Raw genomic sequence first — 21,597 nt, 5'->3', positions numbered from 1 at the left:
CCAGAGCCCGCGAGCCACAACTACTGAAGCCCGTGCGCCTAGAGCCCGAGCTCCACCACAAGAGAAGCCACGGCAATGAGAAGCCTGCGCACTGCAACGAAGAGTAGCCCCGCTGGCTGCAACTAGAGAAAGCCCGCACGCAGCAACGAAGACCCAACGCAGCCCAAAAATAAATACATAACAAATAAATGTATTTAAAATAAATACACAAAAATAAAAAGTAGTTTCCTTTCGATGAAATTGCCTCTTGGGTCATTCTTGTGTGTGAGACACACACCCAAAACACTTTAACACCAAGATTTAAAGTGAAGCAAATGTTAGCAGTCAACTTTTAAACTTTTGAAAATGGTGTCATTAAAGGAATAACACCCACAATAACAAGGCTGCAGTAAGGCAGTCAATATTCATACGGTGTGAATGAGAAGAACTGTTTGTTACATTCCCTTAGGAATGTGGGTCAACCTTCTCATGGCTCCCCCTCAGCCTCGTCTGAAGCATTAACAAATGGCTTTTGTGTCCCCGTCTGTGTGACTGTGGTATGTGACTGGGGCAGCAGCGACTTCACACGAGAAGGGTTTATACAGAAAGGCTTGTATCTGCAGTGGCCACTTCTAACTTCTGACCCACTGTGCGGTCCCAGCCCCCTCCCTGCTCGGCTCCGTCTGGGGAGGTCACTGACCAGCTGGCCAGCTCTGTCCTCTGCTGGCAATGAGTCCTAAGCCAGCTTTTCTGCCAGCCCCCCCCCAACGTGTCCTTAGGACTACCCAGGACGTCATTGTGGGTGGTAGGGGCTTTTTATTGTTGTAAACTTTCATGGACGGGGGAACAGGAAGTTCTACTACAGTAAGTCCCCTACCTACGAACCTTCAAGTTGCGAACTTTGAAAGATGTGAACATGTGTTCACAAGTCCAATCACGTAAGTTAGTTCACATGTCTGGCGTACATTGTCACATGTGTGCATCCTTTACAAGTGGTTGTGCTTTCGTGTACTTTACTGTACAGTACTGTATAGAGTACAGTAGTACAGTATCTTTATTTCCAGCCCAGGATGTCCGGAAGCAAGTGGAAAAGCAGAGGTGATGTAGCTGGTACTGCTAAGCAGCACCAGCTGTTGTACTGTACTATGGTGCTTTTCAAGGTACTGTACTGTAAGGTTAAAGATGTTGTCTTTATTTTTTGTGTTTGTTTGTTTTTATGTATTATTTGCGTGAAAAGTATTATATTCAGGTAAAGCTATGTTTGTGACCATTTTCATCCCCCTCCCCCCTCGGGCCACCATACTTTCACTCAAGTGGGTCAGTAATTATCATCGTTTCTGCTCTCTTGATTGTTAGAGTCCAACTATTAGTACATTTTCCAACTAGTCTTATGTTCTTCTTATGTTCTACTACTGAAATGTCTTTATACAGTGAAAAATTCCTTCCAAAGCTATATCCAAAAATCTCAGACATTGGGCCCAACAATTTCTTAGGTTAAGCTTTGGGCAAGATATAGAAGTGGTAATTACAGTTACCCAAAGGATAAGAACTGCAAACCAAAAGAATAAATTACTTACAACCTTGTGAAGGGATTGTATTGCTTTCTCTGTGTATTAAAATCTGATATCTTAACCTCTGCATGAATGAAAGGAATCATGTTTGCAAATTCAACAACCATCTATTTGTAACTAATAACATAACATATCATCTGTGCAAAACTTCTCCCTTCTTGGGGTGTCAACATCTTATCTAGCAGCTTCCTCTTGCAGCAGGGAAACTGACACCAAAAGTTGGTCTTCCATGCTTCTCCAGAGTTAACTAATTTCTGAGAGAACAAGAAGAATATTGGAGAATTCACCTTTTTATTCTGAGACCCGGAGGGGAGTAGGGCAGGCATCTCTCTATATCAAGACATGAATCAGGAAAATTTTTATCAGTAAAATAATGAGAAAGTTTTGGACAAGTTAGCCAAACCAACTGCTGCTTTTTAACTAACTGAATAACCAACCTGGCAGTCTTAGACAGTTAGTAAGGGAAACTCACCTATCTAGCCCAGTGATTATCCATCTTTTTCTCATTATCATTCCCTCCAAGAAGAAAAAATAAGTTTGACTTAAAGTCTATCTAACAAGAGAAATTAAATACAAAGGAATAAGATTTTGTCGAGTATCACTGATCTTGGAGGATCACAAACCATTGTAATAGCTAAGAATTTTTTGCCCCGCCAAGAAACAACTTTTGCCTTTTTGAGGCCAACATCACTCCAACTGAGAATGCATGCTCTAGCCTAATTCCATATATCAAAATTATCAACTGGTCTCCCGATACTGTGCATATAAATTTCTATTAAAACCTACCTCGCCGGTGCTTCCCTGGTGACGCAGTGGTTGAGAGTCCGCCTGCCGATGCAGGGGACACGGGTTCGTGCCCCGGTCCGGGAAGATCCCACATGCCGCGGAGCGGCTGGGCCCGTGAGCCATGGCCGCTGAGCTTGCGTGTCCGGAGACTGTGCTCCACAACGGGAGAGGCCACAACAGTGAGAGCCCGCGTACCGCAAAAAAAAAAAAAACAAAACTTACCTCACTGTTCTGTAATTATATTTTCCCTCTTCTGCCTCCCCACCAGCCTGGAAGCTTCTCAATGGAATTTTTGAATTTCTAGCAAAGAGCTCGGAAGTGTTGGATAAATGAATGCACACATGAGCGAATGAAATATAAAGACTGGTTACTACAACAATTAAGAAGCCAGTATGTCCTTAATAGCTCTGCTTCTTTATGCCTTGGCTAACTGACCCAAGTTTCAAACATTAAAGACATCTCCAGGTGTCGCCCCAAACAGTGACTCATAGGAAAAGGCACTAAAGGTTTTCAAACACCCACAAGGTCTTGCCCACTTTTTGGAGAATGACAGGTGCAGTAGGCGGTGACAGAGACTTGATGCTTGTTTGATGTCTTTGTGACCACTTCTCTACCAGACACAATAAGGTGCGGGAAGTAGTAATTATGTTGTCTCAAGGCAGCATTGCAAACCTACTTACCAAAATGAACACTTAACCTTTCTCACCACTGTGCCCGGACTGGCTGCTATGAGTGACGGCCAGCAGCAGGGCTGATGGCCCAGGCAAGGCAGAAGAGAGCACCCTGCAATTGACAGGGAGGCTACCCTAGGGAAGACTGTGGAGGGTGGGCAGGGGGCCTCAGATCCACTCCTGCCAGACCCTGAGATCCCACAGGAGGGAGGGAGACTCAACAGGAAGGGCCAAGTCATCTTCAGTAGCATTTTCTCCATTTAACCAGCACATTAAATGTGCTCCCTCATTCCCACCAGATCCATCACCACCCGCATCCCAAAACAGCCACCTAGCCAAAGTTCAGCCAATTCCGGTGATCGCTGCTGCAGAGGAGGTTATGGGAGGTAGTAGCGATTATGAGTAAGGAACAGCATACAGCAGTGATAACAAAAACCGGTTGCACACTCATGCAGCATCTTAACATTTTCATAATGTTCCTGAATTTTATCTTCACCGCGCTGTGAACCATAGAGACTAGACAGGTATTAGTTGCATTTTATAGATAAGAAAGCTGAGGGCAAATGACCTGCCCTAGATCACAATGGCTGAAAGCCGTATGGTGCATTCTCCATTCTAGTGCCAGGGGTTCAAGATCGGGCATTGTCAGTTACTCACTGGTGGCCTAAGATTCATTACTTAGACTCTCTCAGCCTTGGTTCCCCATTTAAAAAATAAAGATACCAACAGTAGCACTTATTTCAAAGGGTTGTTGAGGGTTTGAACGAGGTAACGCCTATAAGGTACTGAGCACAGTAACTGGCGAAAGATAAGGGCTAAAAAAAATGAGAGTTATTAGTATTAGTACTCATATTTAGATGACATGAAATGTTAAGCAATGTGTGCGAAGCCAGAATGACTTGATTTCAGCAACTCTCAAAGGCAAGAGGAAAATACTCAAATTGTCCTAAGTATTTACAAAAATAAATAAATAAATCTTTTTTCTCCTTCAGAAATAAAGCCAGAAGACAAAACGATCACATTAAAGGAATATAAAGCATCTTCCTTCAAAAAATATCTTTTAAAATGTTGTGAATATTATTCAGCATTAAAAGAAGGCAATCTTGCCATTTGTGACAACATGGATGAAACTGGAGGACATGATGCTAAGTGAAACAAGCCAGACACAGAAAGACAAATACTGCATGAGCTCACTTATATGTGGAATCTAAATTAGTTGAACTCATAGAAGCAGAGGATAGAATGCTGGCTGCCAGGGGCTGTGGGGGAGGGGATGGGGAGAAGATAGTCAAAGGATACAAAGTTTCAATTTTGCAAGATGAGCAAACTCTAGAGATCTAATGTACAGCATGGGGACTACAGTTAACCATACTGAATTATATACTTGAAATTTGCTAAGAAGGTAGGGCTTAAGTATTGTCACCGAAAAGAAAAATAAAAAGATAACTATGTGAAGTGATGGATATGTTAATTAGCTTGAGTATTGTTATCATTTCACAATGAAGACGTATATAAAAACATCAAGTTGTACACCTTAAATACGTACCATTCCTATTTGTCAATTACATGTCAATAAAGCAGGGGGTGGGGGAGGAAGCATATTCTTTATATAATGAATTTCAGTAGTTGAGCTCACATCTCCAAAACTCCATTTAATAAAGCGGAATCCAGAAGGTGGAAATTGAAGTATTTTTCCAGAGTTAGTTAGGAGGCCATTTGCCCAGTCGTGTAAAACAATACATCTACAAAAACATCCCAAATCAAAAAGGTAAGCTTCATGAGGTGAGGGATTTTTGTCTGTTTTGTTTGTTTGCTGTGTCCCCGGGGCCAAGAACACTTCCACACATAGTAAGTTATCCAAAAAAAAAAATGTGTTGAATCTTGAAGGTATTGAGTGCTTGAGCATCTCAGTTAGATGTCATCAAGTAGATTGTCCATCGAGTTATTTAACTTTCTGTTATTGGTCCATTCAGTCATTCACTTACTCAGCACACACCTAGTCAACACCTACTGTGTACCAAACACTGGGCTGGGTGCTGAGGATAGAAATAGCAGAATAAGATGGCTTGCTCTAGGAGCTTACGGTCTGATGCGCAAAGAGGAAGGGAAAAGCAATGATGTCCCGCAAGCGGTGGAAGCCAACGAACTTGCCAGTCTCTCCTCTTTTTCTTCAGGTGTCTCCGTTGGGCTGCTTTTACAGCATGAACTTTGAGGACGTTTTAGTCAATAGTAAGCACTCTGTTGCAAAAGAAAAGAGACAGAGGAGCATTTCATTTTTCTTTTCACTCTGATCCACCAGCTGCTGCACCTCTACGTTTTTGGCTGTCGTTGCTGCGGCAGTCACGCTGTAGTTGGCGCTCCTTTCCGGGGAAACAGCAGCGGCCAACCCAGATCGGATCTAAAGGTGCGACGCAGGACGGGGCTCCAGCCACATTAGCCATAGGCCGTACTGTTGCTGCCGCTGCTGCTGTTACTTTTATGATGATTGTACGTTAACCACCACCTTCTTTCCTCTGCCTCCCTTCAGCTGCCATGATGTATGTTACTTTTTGGTAACTGGATTTCATTAACATTTATGAACTCTCACAAAGTAGTAGAAAAAGCAATTTGTGTGGAAAAATTTTCCACCTCATTAAACAGTGTTCTTTTGGGGGTCAAGCTGATACTTTGCTGTTGTTGTTGTTGGATTTTTTTATAGGTCCTTTGTCCTTCCCTGAGTCCGGGGTGGGGGGTGGGGGGGTGGCGGGGATGAAAGGAGAGCGGTCCACGCTCGGCGGGGCTGGTGGGACCTATAGAGGGCGCTAGACCGAGCGCGGGCTCCTCGCTCACTTCCGCCCGGCTTTCCCCGCAGGCCGCTCGTACGCCCCAGGTCCCTGGTAGCCACTCTGGGTTTCTGTGGCCTTGTCCCTCCTTGGCCAGGTCTGACACCTCTGTCTCCTGCGCTACAGAGGAGCCGGATGGTGTCGCCCGGCTAAGGAGAGCGTGCGGCTGGTCCTCGGGCCCAAATGCTGTTCACGCCTGGGGCCTAAGAGGATGCTCCGGACTTTCTCCGGGGCCGAGGTGCTGAGCATCCCGGCGCCCGGTGAGCACAGTCCCCAGCTCGGCTCTCGCCCTTCGACGATCCCCTTGGCACGAGTGCACTGGCTTCCCCCATCCCCTCGCCTTTGAACGCAGCTCCAACCCCGGGAACACAGGCCTGGGAAAGTGGGAGGAGAGACCCGACCGGGGCCCCGGCTCGGTCTTTTTAAAACCCTTCGCGGTGTTTCAAGCCTAGTTGCATCTTCTAGCCACGGTCTCCCGGCCCAAAGAGACTGCGTTTCTCCTCGACCCCGCCACCCCCGGGACTGCAGGCGGAGCCCGCCTCGGTGCGCCCGCAAAGCTCCGTCCGACCGCAGGCGACCACTCCACTCCCCAGCCGCCCCCCATATCCCTCATCCACCCTCCGGGCCTGGGCCCCGAGACGAGCCAGCGGGCGCGGTGGAGCCACTGAAGAGGGCGGGTCGGGCGGGGGGGGCGGAGGGGGGAGCCACGGCCGCAAGAGGAGCCTCCCCCCACGGCTGGGCCCGGGGAACTGGGGAATTTGGGGCGAGGGGCCTTGGTTAGGGCCGCGCTCTGTCCCAAGCTGGGCCCAATAACCCGCCTCCGGGCCCCGGGGAAAGAAGTAAAAAGGTCTCGGCGGCCTTGACGCTCGGGGGAATAAAGCGGAAACCCGAAGACGCCGAGGCCTGAGGGCGCAGTAAAGCAACCTTTAGGGGCCAGGTGACAGGTGCTGGGGGAAATTAACACGTGAGGACCGCCTTTCTCTATGCTAGATGTAAAAATGTACAGCAACAGTTCCAACTCAAGAATCTGCGCGTCTACCTCGATTAAGAAACAACACTCAGCTCTCCAAGAAACTGGTTATTTGGTACATGAGACGTTTTTTTACCAGACAGCTCCCAAATCAGATCTTGTGAAAGGAGGCCTCTAAGAGCCGTCTGCAGGTGACCCGGACAGGGGCGGGCCCGCCGTCCAGCCTCGGGAGAGGTGGTTCGCCTGGGCCGGTGTGGACCGGGTCCCGGAGCTTATCCGATTTGCTGAGTCAGCTGCCGGCGCCGCGGGCTCGGCTGTTTCCAACCCAGGCGACTGTTCTTCGCTGACTGGTGGGTCGGCTTGGTGGTGTAATTATTGTTTTGTTTTCTAATATGTAATTACTCTTTGTCGTCGCTATTATGAATCCGCCGAGCCGGACTCGAGCAGCAAGATGGATTCAAGTTTGGGGCTAGGATTCGATGCGTGGGAAATACTGGCTTCTCCCCACGCAGAGGACATTCGGCCCACGCCTCTTCTCCCCAGCAGCCCAGCAAGGAAGAGGGCGCCTGGGGTTCCCTCGCTGGCCCGAGGCCGCGAAGGCGATCCCCAAACGGCAGCTCCCTCTCTCTGAACAGGAATTGCCGAGGCTCTTTTTCTCTCCGGCATATTTATAAAGAGGAAAATAGAGGCAGGGAAGAAGAAAAGGGGGAGAGAAAAGGAAGATAGAAAAAGAGAGAAGGAGAGAGACAGGCTGGAGGGTTGAGGACAGGACGGGGGGTTGATTTAGAGAGTTAAGAGACAGAGTAGAGAGGAAGGGGGGAAGGTAAGAGATACACAGAGATGCTTGCTTATTTTTCAGATGTTTCCTTCTTGGACTTCAGATGAAATTCTGGAAAGTTCTCTGCATTGCCCACTTATTTACCACTCCCTGCTTTAGGAGACCCACCACCAGTGGCTCGCCAGGTCCCCCCCTCCTTGCCTCCCGCTCAGAGCCAGGCCCCCACGGTCAGGTCCCTCCATCGGACCGGGCGACCCCTCGCACGTCCCCAGAGGTGCTTCAATCCGAGGCCCTGAAAGTGCCAGAACAAAGAACTGACGCCGCGAGCGCCTCCCTGGGCTCCGCTCGCAGAGTCCCACCTCCGGGCTAAGCTCTGCCGCGGAGGCCCCGGACCACTTCGCGGACAGAAGCTCACGGCTGGACTGGGCACCGCGGACCCGCCCGGCCCGGCCTTGCCAGCCGCTCTCTGAGGCCCGCTTGGCACGCGGAGCGCAGCCGTCAGCCTTGCAGAGGGACCGACTGCCCGAGGCCGGGAAAGGGGGTCCCCGGCCAAGGAGAGCGATCCATTTTCTCTAACCATTTGCCCGAGAGCTGTCAGGTTAGCGCTGCCGCCTCGGCCGCCCAGAGAAGAATGCGTTTAAATTCTTTGCACGAGAGTCTCCCCAGACCCGAATATACCACGCAGTGGCATTCGCCGCGGCGACCGCCGGTCCCTAACCTCTGGCCACCTTCTCCCGTTGAAATATGCACATCGCTCTTCAATAATTTAGACACCTGGGAGACTGGACAAGTATAATTTTTTTTCCAAACACACGAGCATCGGGGTTGCAATCAATCATGCTTTTGTTTTATGTGAGATAGGCTTTGTGTGTTTAGCTGCCCGGCTCCATCCTATTTGCATGTGGCTATTTAATGGGCATTAATTTTAGCTTTGAAGATCTGCTTAAAAATCTAAACCCAGAGAAGGAGGGAGGGGCACCCCCCTTGTGGTTCGGGTGGATTTGCCTCCGGGGTCCCTTCCTTTGAGGAGGCGGGCCCTCAGATGAATTTTGATTCCGAGGTGGGACTCGTAATGGAACGGAAAAGATATGTTCTTTTTTCCTAAATCTCAGGGTTTCTTTCTAGCAAACAATGCTCCAGTCAGTATTTGTGTATGAGACAAGTAATTGTGCTCCAAATGTTGAAATAAATCATTGATGGGTGAAATTACACATGCTCACTTAAAGTGTAATGTGATTAAGAGATTATGAGATTGAAGCTAATATCTTGTCTCCCAGCTCCTGGCCCCAAATCTTGACACGAGAAATTTGTCAACTGCAACTGTCCTGAAATTTACAGATACAATAGGTTTCTATTGACAACGAATCAAAGACAACCTCTAAAAAATAAAAATATGTATGTGTGTGTCTCTGTGTGGTATTGGTCGTGGTTTTGTTATAAAAGGACAGGAGAAGAGAAGAAGATTGAGATGATGGGGAGGGGCTGTTTGCTTGTTTTATCTTTTATTTTTGAAAAGTAAACGTGTGGGCGAGGGTGGGCCGGGCGGGCGCTACGTCTGCGAGCTGATTACTCCTCGTCTGAAAGCGGCTCCATTTCCCGCACGGCGGGTAAGTCCTTTATCGGGGGACGGCCCGGCCTCGCCCGCAGCCATCCTCCGCCTCGAGGCGCGCGCTGGGCCGGGGCGCGGGAGCCGCTCGGCGACTCCGTAATGACCCGGGTTCGCCGCAGCTGCGCCCTGACCCTTTGTGATGGCGCCGATAGCGCTCGGATGAAATTATGTCCTTCTCCGGGTGTGAAATTACCATGTTTATTAATTGAGCCAGACATTAGCTTTACCTTTTCTTTTTAGGCCGTGGAAATTTGTGATTCAGGGCAAATGATTCTCCGACAGACGCTCGGCTCCGCGTCCCGCCCCGCCCGGCCGGCGCCCCCTCCCCTCGCGGCTCCCCTTCCCCCAGGTCCCGGGCAGTTGGAGAAAGCTTTCTAGGTTTCCACGCCGGAAAGCCCAAGGAGAAAACGCAGGCGGGCCTCTGAGTGTGAGAGCGCGTGTGTGTGTCAGTGCGCACGCGGGGTTTCTCCTCCTCGGGAAGTGTTATCAAACAATAATAACCACCCCGACTCCGAATTACAGCCTTTCCCCCAGAATTCTCCATCAGGAAAACCCAAATCGTTTTCAAGACAAAGAAGCATCAATCAGCGACAAGGACAGATTTAACGTATTAAATCTTTATTAAAGTGAAGTCATTCTTATTGAAATGATATATTGGGTGTGCAAAAAGATGGGAATTTTTTTTTTTTTTAACGATGCTTAAGATGGAGATGGCGGAGGCGAACCATAGCCGCGTCCTGCCCTTATTGTTCTGGGCTGGAGTTGGATTACTGGGGCCCTGCCCTGGGTCCCACGCCGAGAACCCCGCCTTGGACTACGGGAGAAAGACTGACCCGCTTCCTCCTACCGGTCCCCACTTTGATTTCCCGAAGAACAAGTGTCCCCGGTCTCCTCGAAAACTTCCTGGCTTGGTCCGCGCATTAGGGAAACTGAGGTCTCGCACGCAGCCTGGCTGCCCATAAGTGAACGGAGTCAACGGCTCGGGAGGCCTAGAGAGGGGAAGGGACGACCAGGGCGTCCCCTGGTTTTCGGGAACAAGACCCAGTCCTCGAGATGGTCTAAAGAAAGTCCTTGCGCCCCAGGTCTGCAGGGGACAGGGAACGAGCGTTTGCTCTCCGAGGCCTTTCGGGCCGTCCCCACAGTTCTTCCCTCCTCCCGGCAGACTGCAGGCAAGAGCTGACCGCCTTCCCGTCTGGAGTGGACTCGCAACTTTGGACCTCGGGTCCTGCCAGCGGCGAGGAAACCGTGACGAGAGGGAGTTCAGAGAAGAGTCCTTCCCCACCTCACATCCACCCCCCGCGAAGGGCTACCCAGAGTTTTCTGCATTGCACCTTAAATGGCTCAAATTCTTATCTCCCCAGGAGCCGGGAGAGGGCGGAGATCAAAACCTGTGAGCTGCAGCAGTGGCAGCCACAACTTCAACAACATGGATTTGTGTCTCCACCTTCAGACACACAGACATCCACCCAGACTGAAAATGAACTGTTGGAATCAATTTCCTTGGAATACCCAACTTTTTTTTTCTATCGTATTTCAGCAATGGGCTGAACGCTATAGCCCGTTGATTCAATTTAGTATTTGCATAACCAGGAGAGGAGAGGTGGCCTTGCAGACTCAATGAATAGGTCTCTTGTTTGTGTGTGTGTGTGTGTGTGTGTGTGTGTTGTAGGGTTGGATTCTTAAATACATGTAGGGGAGGAGGCCAATAGGAGGGCATTTCTAGGACTATGGAACTGCCCCACCAGTGAGAAACAGAGAAGTTGCTGCTAGGATGGTGACAGACCATTGTTTCCTTGATCCTAGCACTCTCTTCTCATAGCCACCCATAGAATCTTCTACATTCGATTATTCACTAATTGGATCTTTTCTTTCATTTGTTCCAGGCAGTCCTGCTTTTAAAGATAAATTGCTTTGGTAAACTGTGAAATAATTCAGTGCCAAGGAACGATGGCAATGCCGTTTTCCACTCTGCACCCAGGAAAGGAACAAGCAGATTTTTCAGGGCAGTCTTCAGAAATAGAGCCAGTTTTAATAGGATCCCAACCAGTGCACTAATTAAATATTTCACAGCTCCCAAAGTTAATGTGCTAACATTGGGATTCTTTTTCCACCAAATCATACAAATTGGCCTCTGTAACACCATCCCACTCCCACCCACACGCACACTCCCTGACACAAGCTCCTACCGACCTGTTTTCTGAATGGCATTACAAAGAATTTTGTTAAGAAAAGTCAGGCTAATTGCCGCCAGAAGACCCGTCTCTTAGAGAAGTCTGGTTTTCATAAGCCAGATTCAGTAAGGGCTGTGGTTAAATCTAAGCCTAGTAGAAGGTTCTTAAGGTTTTCTCAGCAAAGGAGGGAAATACAAAGAAACACTAAGTTCAACCAAAATATTCAGCAGGGAGAGAGGGAAAGATAGGGAGGGATGGGGATTCAAGAGGATTCTCTGAACTCTTGTTTCCTTCCTGAAGGAACTCTTCTTCTTGTTTCCTTCTTGCTTCCTTTCCTTAGGACTTTCTCCATACTTACTAACACCCACTGAGATAGTTTCCCTAAGTAGCTCTAGCTTTGCACAGTCACAAACCAGTGACTTGATTCTCTTAAAGTGCCACGAACTTCTAAGGGCTGGGAGTTATATTAGAGGGTATAGCGAGGAATTTTCCACCCCCACAATTCTCTGAGGCACCTCCCTGCTCCATGCTTCCCCTCAGACCTCTTGATGGAGTTAGTAGCAAAAGGCCCCTTCAGAAACAAGCAGGTGGATTCTCCCCCTTCCAAGCCACGTCACTGAGGAACACATGGTTTCTCTAGAGCCTAAAGGAGCAGTGCCAGTCCAGGAATCCCTGTCAGCACTCTGCGTGGCTTTCCTGAACCAACCCAGCAAGATGCTTCTCAGCGTTGTAACAGAGCTAGATAACAATGGTATCAGTGGTATTTGGAGAGATCAGTATCTCTTCCAGTGTTTGAAAAAGAAAAATCCCTCTAAGTAGCATCTCCTTATGAAAGGTCTGGTTTAATTTTAGATTTACCTCATCAGAGCTTTCCTCTATTCTCTTGTTCCTGGAACGTCTATAGGCACAGACCCAGGGATGGTTAGAAGCCGCCTGCAATTCATCATCTCCTCACAATGTCTCCCTCATCCCACCTTGTTTCAGGAGCCACCCGCTTATGTCTCATGATGCGAGAGGAGACGCCCACCCAGTTCCTAACCTCCGAACTTAATGGGAAACTTCAAGACCATTTTGCCTTGGAGAAACATCCTCAAGGTTAGAACTCATCACTTCTGTGCTCCCTGATGTTCCAGAAAACAGATTCCTTTCTTGGAACTCATTTTCCCGGGTCCTTCCATTCAACTGACCATGGAGGGTGTGATGAGAACTTGAGGGAATATGTAACAACTGTGTTTCCTGAGCATGGTCTCCCCCACTAGAGGGTCCTTACAGTCCTTGCCATCCTGATCTTTACTTCTTTCTCCTTCCCAAGATTACTGCTTCCTTCTAAATTCCCCTCCTGTCCCCCCTCCCCTCCCCACCTGACTGCAGGGGTGAAAAGAGGGTTGGAGGAGGTCTTCGTGTTACTATGTCTTTCTTTTGTTCAATAATTACAAAAAGATCATAATATCAGCAAATGAATAAAAACTTAAAAATCACTCTCCTTTTCCCTCTGATGATCCTCGTGGTTTAAATTGTGAACGATTTTAACCATTCTTTAGTGTTTCATAATCATAACAAAGTAATTTCTAGTTCTCAAGATATGAAGCTACTTAGCTAAGAAATGTGTCTTATTTTCTGGTTTCCAGGATGAATTGGGACAGCCTTCCCCCAAAAGTCTTATCCCTTCTCATCCCACGCCAGCCTGAACATTTTTAGAGGACTTCAGGCATTACATTTCCAATCACCTATTTAAACTGCAGTCATGGAGGTCTCACTTAAACACCTGGGCCTTGGCATTCACAGCAAACTTGGCTCATCCACTTGGTTAATGGAAGGGACTTCAAGGATTTCATCTGACTTTGGAGGTGGACCATGGCTCCTGGGGTTGGCATTGTAGGGTCTATGTGAGCAGGGAAGAACTTCTCACTTTCCAGCCTTTCAGACTCTTCCTTAGCTTGGACATGTGAGGAGTAAGGGGAGTCACCAAAAAGCCCCATGAAGTTTCATACCGTAAAGACCAGCTGCATTCGAAGACCGTAGAACAAGTGGTCATGTCCATTCACATTGCCTTTCTCCTCCTCGATCATCAGGAAATAAATTGTTGCAGAAGGAAAACTACCGAGGTCCCTGAAATCGCTCTCAGTATGGGGTGATTTGGGATTTGAAGAAAACTGTTCATTATTCTGACGTTCTCATTTTATAAACAAGAAGCAAAGCTGTGTTCCTATAATAGAACTACAATCTCTTCTGTTTGTGTGCATTTGCATAATAATTGCTACACAAAATCAAACCTCGTGTTTTGTCTTTTGCATTTGGCTTCATTACTTTTTTCTACAGCGTCAAAAATATTAAGATCTGCTTCTAAGGTCTTGTCCAAAATTCATGTTTTCAATCTCTTGTTCTCCCTTTCTTATTTCTCCTAATCAGTGAAAGCTTTTTCTCCTGAAGGTGGGAATCCAGTCAAAATATTAAATCAGGAGTGTGTAAGACTTCCATATTTACCAAGAGGGTATCATCATAAGACAGAGATCTTCGGATTCAACTTTCATTTATCCCTGTCACTGGCCACAAAAGAAAGAAATTGGATACTACAGAGGACTCAGCGCTGGGGATTTTTTTGTGAGAGCTTTTGGAGAAAGAGACTACCAACAACATCCTTCAGACATGGTTCTTCCCTCTTCTCTGCCCATTTTCCTAAGCTTGTTTCTGCCTGTCTTTTTAACCCACTGGACTGCCCAAGTACTCCACAGAGGCACTTGATTTCTGTAATTCCAAAGAAAAAAATAACTGAGATGAAACATGTTTTCACTTTGAGGGTGACCTCTGACCTTTCCTTTCCAATACACCTGACACCAAGGGCTTTGGAAAAAGATCCATTTGGATCTAGGATGCAGATATTGCTTTCTTGTTGTTCTCCTCTCTCTCTCTCTCTCCCTCTCTCTCTCTCTCTCCCTCTCTCTCTCCCTCTCTCTCTCTCTCTCTTTCTCTCTCTCTCCCCCCCCCCCGTGTGTGTGTGGGGTGTGTGTGTGTGTGTGCCGCTCTGCCTTCTCAGAGGCTGAACTCAATGAAAAGTTGTTGCAATATCTCAGCTCCCTGCTCCGCCAGGGCCGAAGGAGGCGGGCGGAACACCGAGGGTGTTTTGTTAAATGCCCCGGTCGTTCGCAGGGGCTGGGACTTGATAAAAGGAGACAGTTTTCTGAAAAGATTTGATTGAAATGGCGTGTGCCAGGGCTGATGGGAGCCAGCGAGGGACAAAGCGCCGCGAATCCATGGACACTCGAGCAATTATGCCTCCACGCTGAAGGTGGATTAGCGCGCTGGAAAGAAGCATATGTTTGGCCCGGGGCGACACTTCCCCCCGGCTGAGCTTAGAGAATGGGAGCGCGGAGAGCGGCTGGACCCGGAATATCAACTATCTGCGAAGCCCCCCCTTCCCTGCCCAGCCCAGGCGGCCCCGCCCCAAAAGTCAGAGCGCATTTTTACAAAGAGAGGAGTGGGGGGAGGCGGGGGGAGGAGAAGGATTGGGGGAGGAGGGAGCGGGGAGGCTGAGAGGCAGGGAGGGAGGGAGAGGGAAAACCCAGAGGTGCAAATGGGCCTGGGATTGGCGGGGATCACCGCCCAAGGCCTTCATCTCGGGTCATCCGAACGGAAGATCCACGTTGGGTGTGGAGACCCATGTTGGGTGTGGAGACCCAGAGTGGGTCACATAAATGGTACTCCACAGAATCTCCCACTGCTAGGGCAGTTCTGTCTGGGGTGCTCGCCCAAACGGGTACTGGAAGGTCAACAGAACTGTTGCAATAAAACCAGGTCTTAATGAGTTTGCAAAGATTCAAGTGGCTAATGGTCACTGTCCTGCGGTGGGCACGAGGCGCTGGGCGGGCGGCGCGGGTCCAGGCCGTGCCTTGGGTCCCGGGGAAGGGAAGCCTCGGGGGAGACGTCGGACAGTTAGATATCTGGTGAAATGGGCTGAGAGTGAAAAGCTCGAGGAGGCCTGGTCGGAGAGTAAGGATGCGGGTGCCGGGAGTCGAAGCCCCACGCAGCTCTACCTGCTTGGAGACCCTGGGCAGGGATGCTGAAACTTCGCGCCGCCCTGGGTGTCAGGGAGCAAGAAAGTCTCCCCGCTCCCGCCGCCACTCATTAATTAGGGCGCCATTCCCGTGGAAAGGGCCCGGAAAACTCTGACCCGGAGCCTCCCAGCTCTCGCTCCCTGCACCGGCGAGCGCGCCAAGGGAAGGAGGCAAGTCCCAAACCTCGACCTCAGGCTTTTATTGCAGCTTAATTGGGTCTAACCCGGAGGGGTGCCGCCGGCCGCCCCCCGGGCCGCCCACGCCCAACCCCGCCGCCGTCCCATCCCAGGCTGGGCTCGAACCTCCTACTGCAGACCATCAAAATCAAGCTTCCAATCCAAAGGGGCGCGCGGCGGGATGTTTTAGGGAAACTGAGCCAGGAAGGCTCCCGGGCCGGCGCCGCGGGGGTACGGACTGTGCTGTCCCCTCCCGGGCGGGGTCCTGGGGCCCGGAGCCCAGGATCAGACACTGGAGGCAGACTCCATGCTGCGGACAAAGGCGCAGCCCAGACCCGGGGGCTGCAGAAAAGACAAGGGTGTGGGGGGGGGGGGAAATCCTGAAATAGGATTTGGTAGCTGACAAGGCAAACGGAAATTTGATCCTAGCATTAACTCAGTGCCTCAGGAAAAATTCTTTCAAGCTATGTTAGTTAAATTTAGTTTGACCAGACACCTCAGATATAAATATAAGTAAATGTATATACATATGTGTGTACATTTCCCCAAGATAGGCTGGATGTTAGAAGGGTGATGAGCGGAGAGCAACTCAGGAGAGAGATTGGAGAGGTGTGCGTCCGGAAGAAATCAAGGGCCCTGGGCCTTTCAACTTGCCAAAGTCGAGAGTTGTGATGGACACCCAACAGCGGGCCATGAGTGGACAGAGGGTGGACCACAAGACTCCAACTTCAGTTTGAGGGGTTGTGCTTAAGATTGTTATTGAAACTTAGCAGATATAATCTTTGTTTCCACAGAAAAATCACGTGCAAAAAAAGCATAGCATGGAATTGGGCCACTCTGAGAAAAATCCCTGCCCTGCTGGTGAAAATATTCCCACTTCTAAATGGATGTTAGCGTGGAGAATCAAGCTAATTCTACCAAAGCTTTTCCCCAAAGACATTAAACTTATTCTTGGGTTAGAAAGAGACAGACAGACAGAGACAGAGAGAAAAGGAAGAAAGGGGGGTGGAAAGAGAGGAAGGGAGGGAGGAAGGAAGGAAGGAAGGAAGGAGGGAGGAAGGGAGGATGGAGAGAAATGTATGTATCCATAAGTGTCTACTGTGGAAAGGTCATCTTCCCCTGAGCTTCCTTCTTCTCTAACTAGATTTCTCTAGCAGTATGCTGCGTTGCTCTTTTGTTAACAAATAAATCTCTCTGTGAAAGCAAAGTTGGTTCAACACTGCCCTTTTAGGCATCAAAGATGAAAAAAATACAGTTTTACACAAGATTAACACTTAGAGGGCTCCCAGGTTCAGCCCCAGATCTCTTTTATTCCCTCCTTTCCTTTTCTCAGTCATGGTCCTAAGGAGCAGAACATTTTTTAAACACAAGACCTTCCCTTCCCTAAACACAAGACACGTGAATTGCACAGTTTTCCATTCCAACATCCTTTTCTCTCCCCACTCTGTTGGCCACCCTGCTGTCTTCCATGGGAAACAGCAATTACTTCTCCAGGGAAGGACTTAACGTTCATGATTTGATTGAGAATGTTTCTCGTCTACGTCCGTAGGGGCAAAGATGAGTTTGGGCTACTGCTTTTGTAGACAGAAATCATAGTTTTCTTCAATCATACAATTGTTCTCTGTTAATAAATACTCCACCTTGGACTAATTCATTCCTGCCCTCAGAAAAACCGTTGAGTAAACTCTGATTGTTAACGGAGTCTTTAGTTCTTAACTCATGGTTAACTTGGCAAATAATGTTTTTAAAGACAAGCTTCTAGGAGAAACCCATCACAGGGTCAAATTTTTCAGTTTCTCTCCCACGGTGTGTCACAAGGAGGACAGTATCATCGTGGCAATAACAATGGAAAGCTGACATGGCATACCTGTGCAGCAAGCTAGTTTAATATGAAAAAGAATTGTTCGTTGAAATTCACAAGGAAAAATACCCCTAAGCATCCTAAGAGGTGTGAGAACTACTGTTACCTGGTGTGTTCTGTGGTTTCATTCTTCTGACATGGACTGTTGGGTGATTGCTGGGAGCTGACTTGGGTTTGTCTGTGGCCTGTATGGGTTATTTCTTCTTCTCTCCTCGCATTTTAGATGCCTTTTTACCACATAGCGCTAAGCCATAGGGAAACATAGATGTGTTTCTTCAAATGCCCAACTTGGATAATCAAACAAATTAAAGAACGAGTTCTTGCCTCAGGACCACTGCCATCTCTGCACCTGTAACTCAGAGAATGAAAGTGCTGGTTATTTACGTTGTACTTTCCGCCTCTTGGATCTCTTGTTTTTATAGCCCTTTTACCCAAGTAATGAGGATTCTTCCCCTCACTTCACCTCCCCATCCCCCCGCCCCCCCACCCCCCGCACGACCCCAGAACTGAGTGGCTTAGGAGGAGATCTGTAACTGGGATGAAGCAGCTGTTGGCTTCATGCCGTCCTCTAACTTGATTATTCTTTGGACACGTTAGGCAAGCATTAGTGATTGATAATGACGCTAATTAACCCCTTTCCTTTCCAAACAGTAAACTACTGCCAGCAGGATGCTACAAACAATAAATATAAAACACTGCATACATCAATATCTGTTTAAAGCACAACTTCATTTGGGCACGTTTAACCGCACTGCTTTCAGTTAACAATTTGCTATTTATTCAAGCACTTCTCCAAAAGCCAGAGGGGGGAAGCAGAGGAAGAGAGAGGGTTAAGAAAAGGGGCCTGCGGCTTTAAGACCACAAAATGCTGTCATACCTGTCAGCTGCAGCAAAGTTAAGCTCTAATGGAAACCATGCGTAATTTTTTTTAAAATTTCAGGTCAATACTTTTTTAAAAACTTAATTAATCCAGTTCTGTTCTTAACCTATTTAAACTTAACACAAGGCTGATGACCACATATGAGATTTTTTTTCTTTGTGGGGAGAAAGCAGCTCTCCTGCCTGACCTGGAATTATTATGAATTTACTTTTGATTGAGAAAGGAATGGGGAGACATTGTTTTGTAAAGAGTGGTGAAATTTAGATTTTAAGCAGCATTTGGGGAAACCAGGGCAAATTTGATCTGATTGTGCAATCCAACATAACCTGAGTTGTAAAGAAATGTACATTAAATTTGAAATTTTGATAAATGAATATTCCTAGCAAGTGAATACAATGTATTCAATTAACTAAAACCCTGTGCACTTCTGAACTGAAGTGGAATCGACTGTAATTGATTTATTTGAAACCAGAGGTTAAGGACTGAATTAGCTAAGTACAACTGGGTATTTCAAGCCACTGACTTCTCAAATGTCAAATCCCTTCTATTTTAAATATTATTTCAGCTGCGGGGCATTGCAGTCCTGATGGTAGTTCCGTCAAGAACTCAAATTATATTAATATTCGATTTGGGGGAGGAATGGATTGGATTGTGATTTTTAAAGGGTGTTGGAGAATAGAAGGGGTAATGATGACTGCCAAACTGGAAGGAACATTGTGTTCCCGTAAAAATTGGGCGTGGTAATTAGCACAGCCTAACAAGCACCCTCATAATTCAACTGTGTATCCTAACTTGAGTCAATCCAAAGAGAATCACTATTGTCAGTATATAAGTACCTGACCTGTCAAGTAATCACCATGTGTTTTAGAAAATACACGTTGGTCACAACAGAGAAAGCCAAAATCCGTATAGCCATAAAAGTCATTTTTAATAACACCCCCTCCAATCGCCCCACCCCTTAAAAATATGTATAGTTTCTTTAAATGTTTTGTTTAAAAAAAAAAGAAAGAAAATGACAATATCATGATCCTCCGCATGTCCTACTACAGAATAAAAACAACTAATTCTGTGCATTTGGAAGCCATTGTTTATTGTGACCTTGTAATGTTCCAACACACTATTTCCCTTCTATCCTTCTCAGGATGCAAGGATTATACTGGGTTCGGGTTTTCCAACACAACAAACATCTGTAAATCCAGATACGAATGAATCGTATTTAATACGATTGTTTTCGTTTTAAAATGAGTATTTATGTGTCATTGGAGAAAGAGAAGTAAATGTATGGCTGTTTATGAATGCTATTGTGCCTGAGGTTAGGATCCTCACACAATCTGAGATGCAGCCAAGAAAAACAGCCTTGATAGACAATGCTTCACTTCACCTGCTACGGTGCTGTGTGCATTTCATTTCTGTCAAGAGTATGTACAGTTAGGGTTCATTCGCCTCATTATTTTGTTACATCTACGTTACAGTTAACCAGTCTCTCTAGGAAATAATAAATAACCGCTTTAAAAAACAATTGCCGCATCGCGTTCTGAGAGTACACTTTCCATCTGCAATTTTTTTTTTAAACCCACCATTGTTATGAATTCTCTGGCTTCGGAAAATAGAATTTAGAGTCCACCAACTCTCGTTCGTCTGTCGAGATTGATTTTACACCGGCTTCCATAAGGAGATTAGAAAGCAAAAGTCTGCAAAATGGACACTGTCTAATGCTTTGCTTCTTTAGTCCTTCAGAATGTCAAACCGGAAGAACAAATGTTGAATCTCCTCCGGTATGTATGCCTAGATACTTTCCCTATGACGTTTCCTGTGAACCTTCCAGTTAACAACCTCCACTTTCTTCTTTTAAACCATTAAAAATCCCCCTCACTCCCAAAGCAAAGACTTTCCAAATCAGTTTACAAAAGCTCTGAATTCGCCATTTTTATGTACAGGAAGTCCTTCCTTCTGTGAGGGCTAAGCGCTAGGACGGGCCTGCGGGGGGCGGGATCCGCAGCCCTCCCCCTCCCTCCCCGCCCCACCTCAGAGAAGCTTTTGTATTTCTAAAAGGTCCTAGGAGGAGCCCTGTGGTGAGGGAAAGGGGTGGGTGCGCATTTAGGGGTAGGCAGAAAAGATTCTGGGAACCAAGAGAGTTTCCCAGTCCCCTCTGCTACCTCAAGAGCTACTACGAACAGCACAGTAATGAATTCATCTCTAAATGAAATATTAAAATACGTGGGAGACGATGTGTCCTCTCTGTCCCTGCTCCGTGTACATTTCTGCCACTCTTCCCAGAAAACTAGAGCTAGTTTTCACTCATTTGCATGGCTTAGCCACTGAGAAGCCAGAGCAAGTTAAGTGAATTTTGCAGTGGGTATTTCCTTCGTGTTAATGAACTAACAGTTTAAATTTCAGTTATCCTCCGAGACAGATTCCAAAGTAGCTATGGAGGGCAAGCGAGAGGTTCTTCTGTCTGCTCTCCATCTTCCTTGTCATCCTTAATGTTTGGCTCTGAAGGTTTTATATTTTGGTTTTCAAAACACAGATGAAAACCTAAAGGATCAACATAAATAAAACTTTATTTTTAATAATAAAATTAATGTTTCTAGTAAGGAAAAGATAGTATGTCATTCCTTTAGCAGTACAAACAATCTTTTATCCAAAAGAATACATTGGGTTTTATTGTGTCATTTGTCTGAATACAGACTCAGTGGAATATCTAAATGATACCCTGCTCTGAACTCCAAGTTGAAAGTAAGTTTTTATTATACTTGAGGGAAACAATGGGTTCAGCTGCTTATTGCAAGGAGCAATTGCCAAGGGAGAGTTAAACTCAATTACTGTAACCATACTGAATAAAAAATACTGCCAAGAACAAAAATACGCCTGGGCAAAGACAGCCACTGAAAAAAAAATCGACATAAAGCGTATCAAATATTTATTTATCTGGGCAACAAAGGACTATGATACATTGACAGGCATGGAAACTACTGCCAGCACAACTCAGTACAATACAGCTAGAACTGCTTCCAAAATGGCCAGTGAAAATACAGAATACCAGGTGGTCCCAAATGTTTGAAGTTCTTTGAACAAAAAGGGGGGGGGGAATCCCTAACCCTCGGTTTAAAGACAATACTCATTTATTGCTCAAATGATGCTTTTAAGGGAGGACAGTGGAATAAAATAAACTTTTCTTTTTTCTCCCCACAATACATAGAACGGTTATCAAACCACTCAAGTTAAAAATCTTTCCAGGGTCCAATATCACTTTTTTCTTTCAGTTCAATGA

The sequence above is a fragment of the Leucopleurus acutus genome (assembly GCF_964270905.1).
Source record: "Leucopleurus acutus genome assembly, chromosome: 10".
NCBI classification, from domain to species: domain Eukaryota; kingdom Metazoa; phylum Chordata; class Mammalia; order Artiodactyla; family Delphinidae; genus Leucopleurus; species Leucopleurus acutus.
This window is presented reverse-complemented; position numbering follows the sequence as displayed.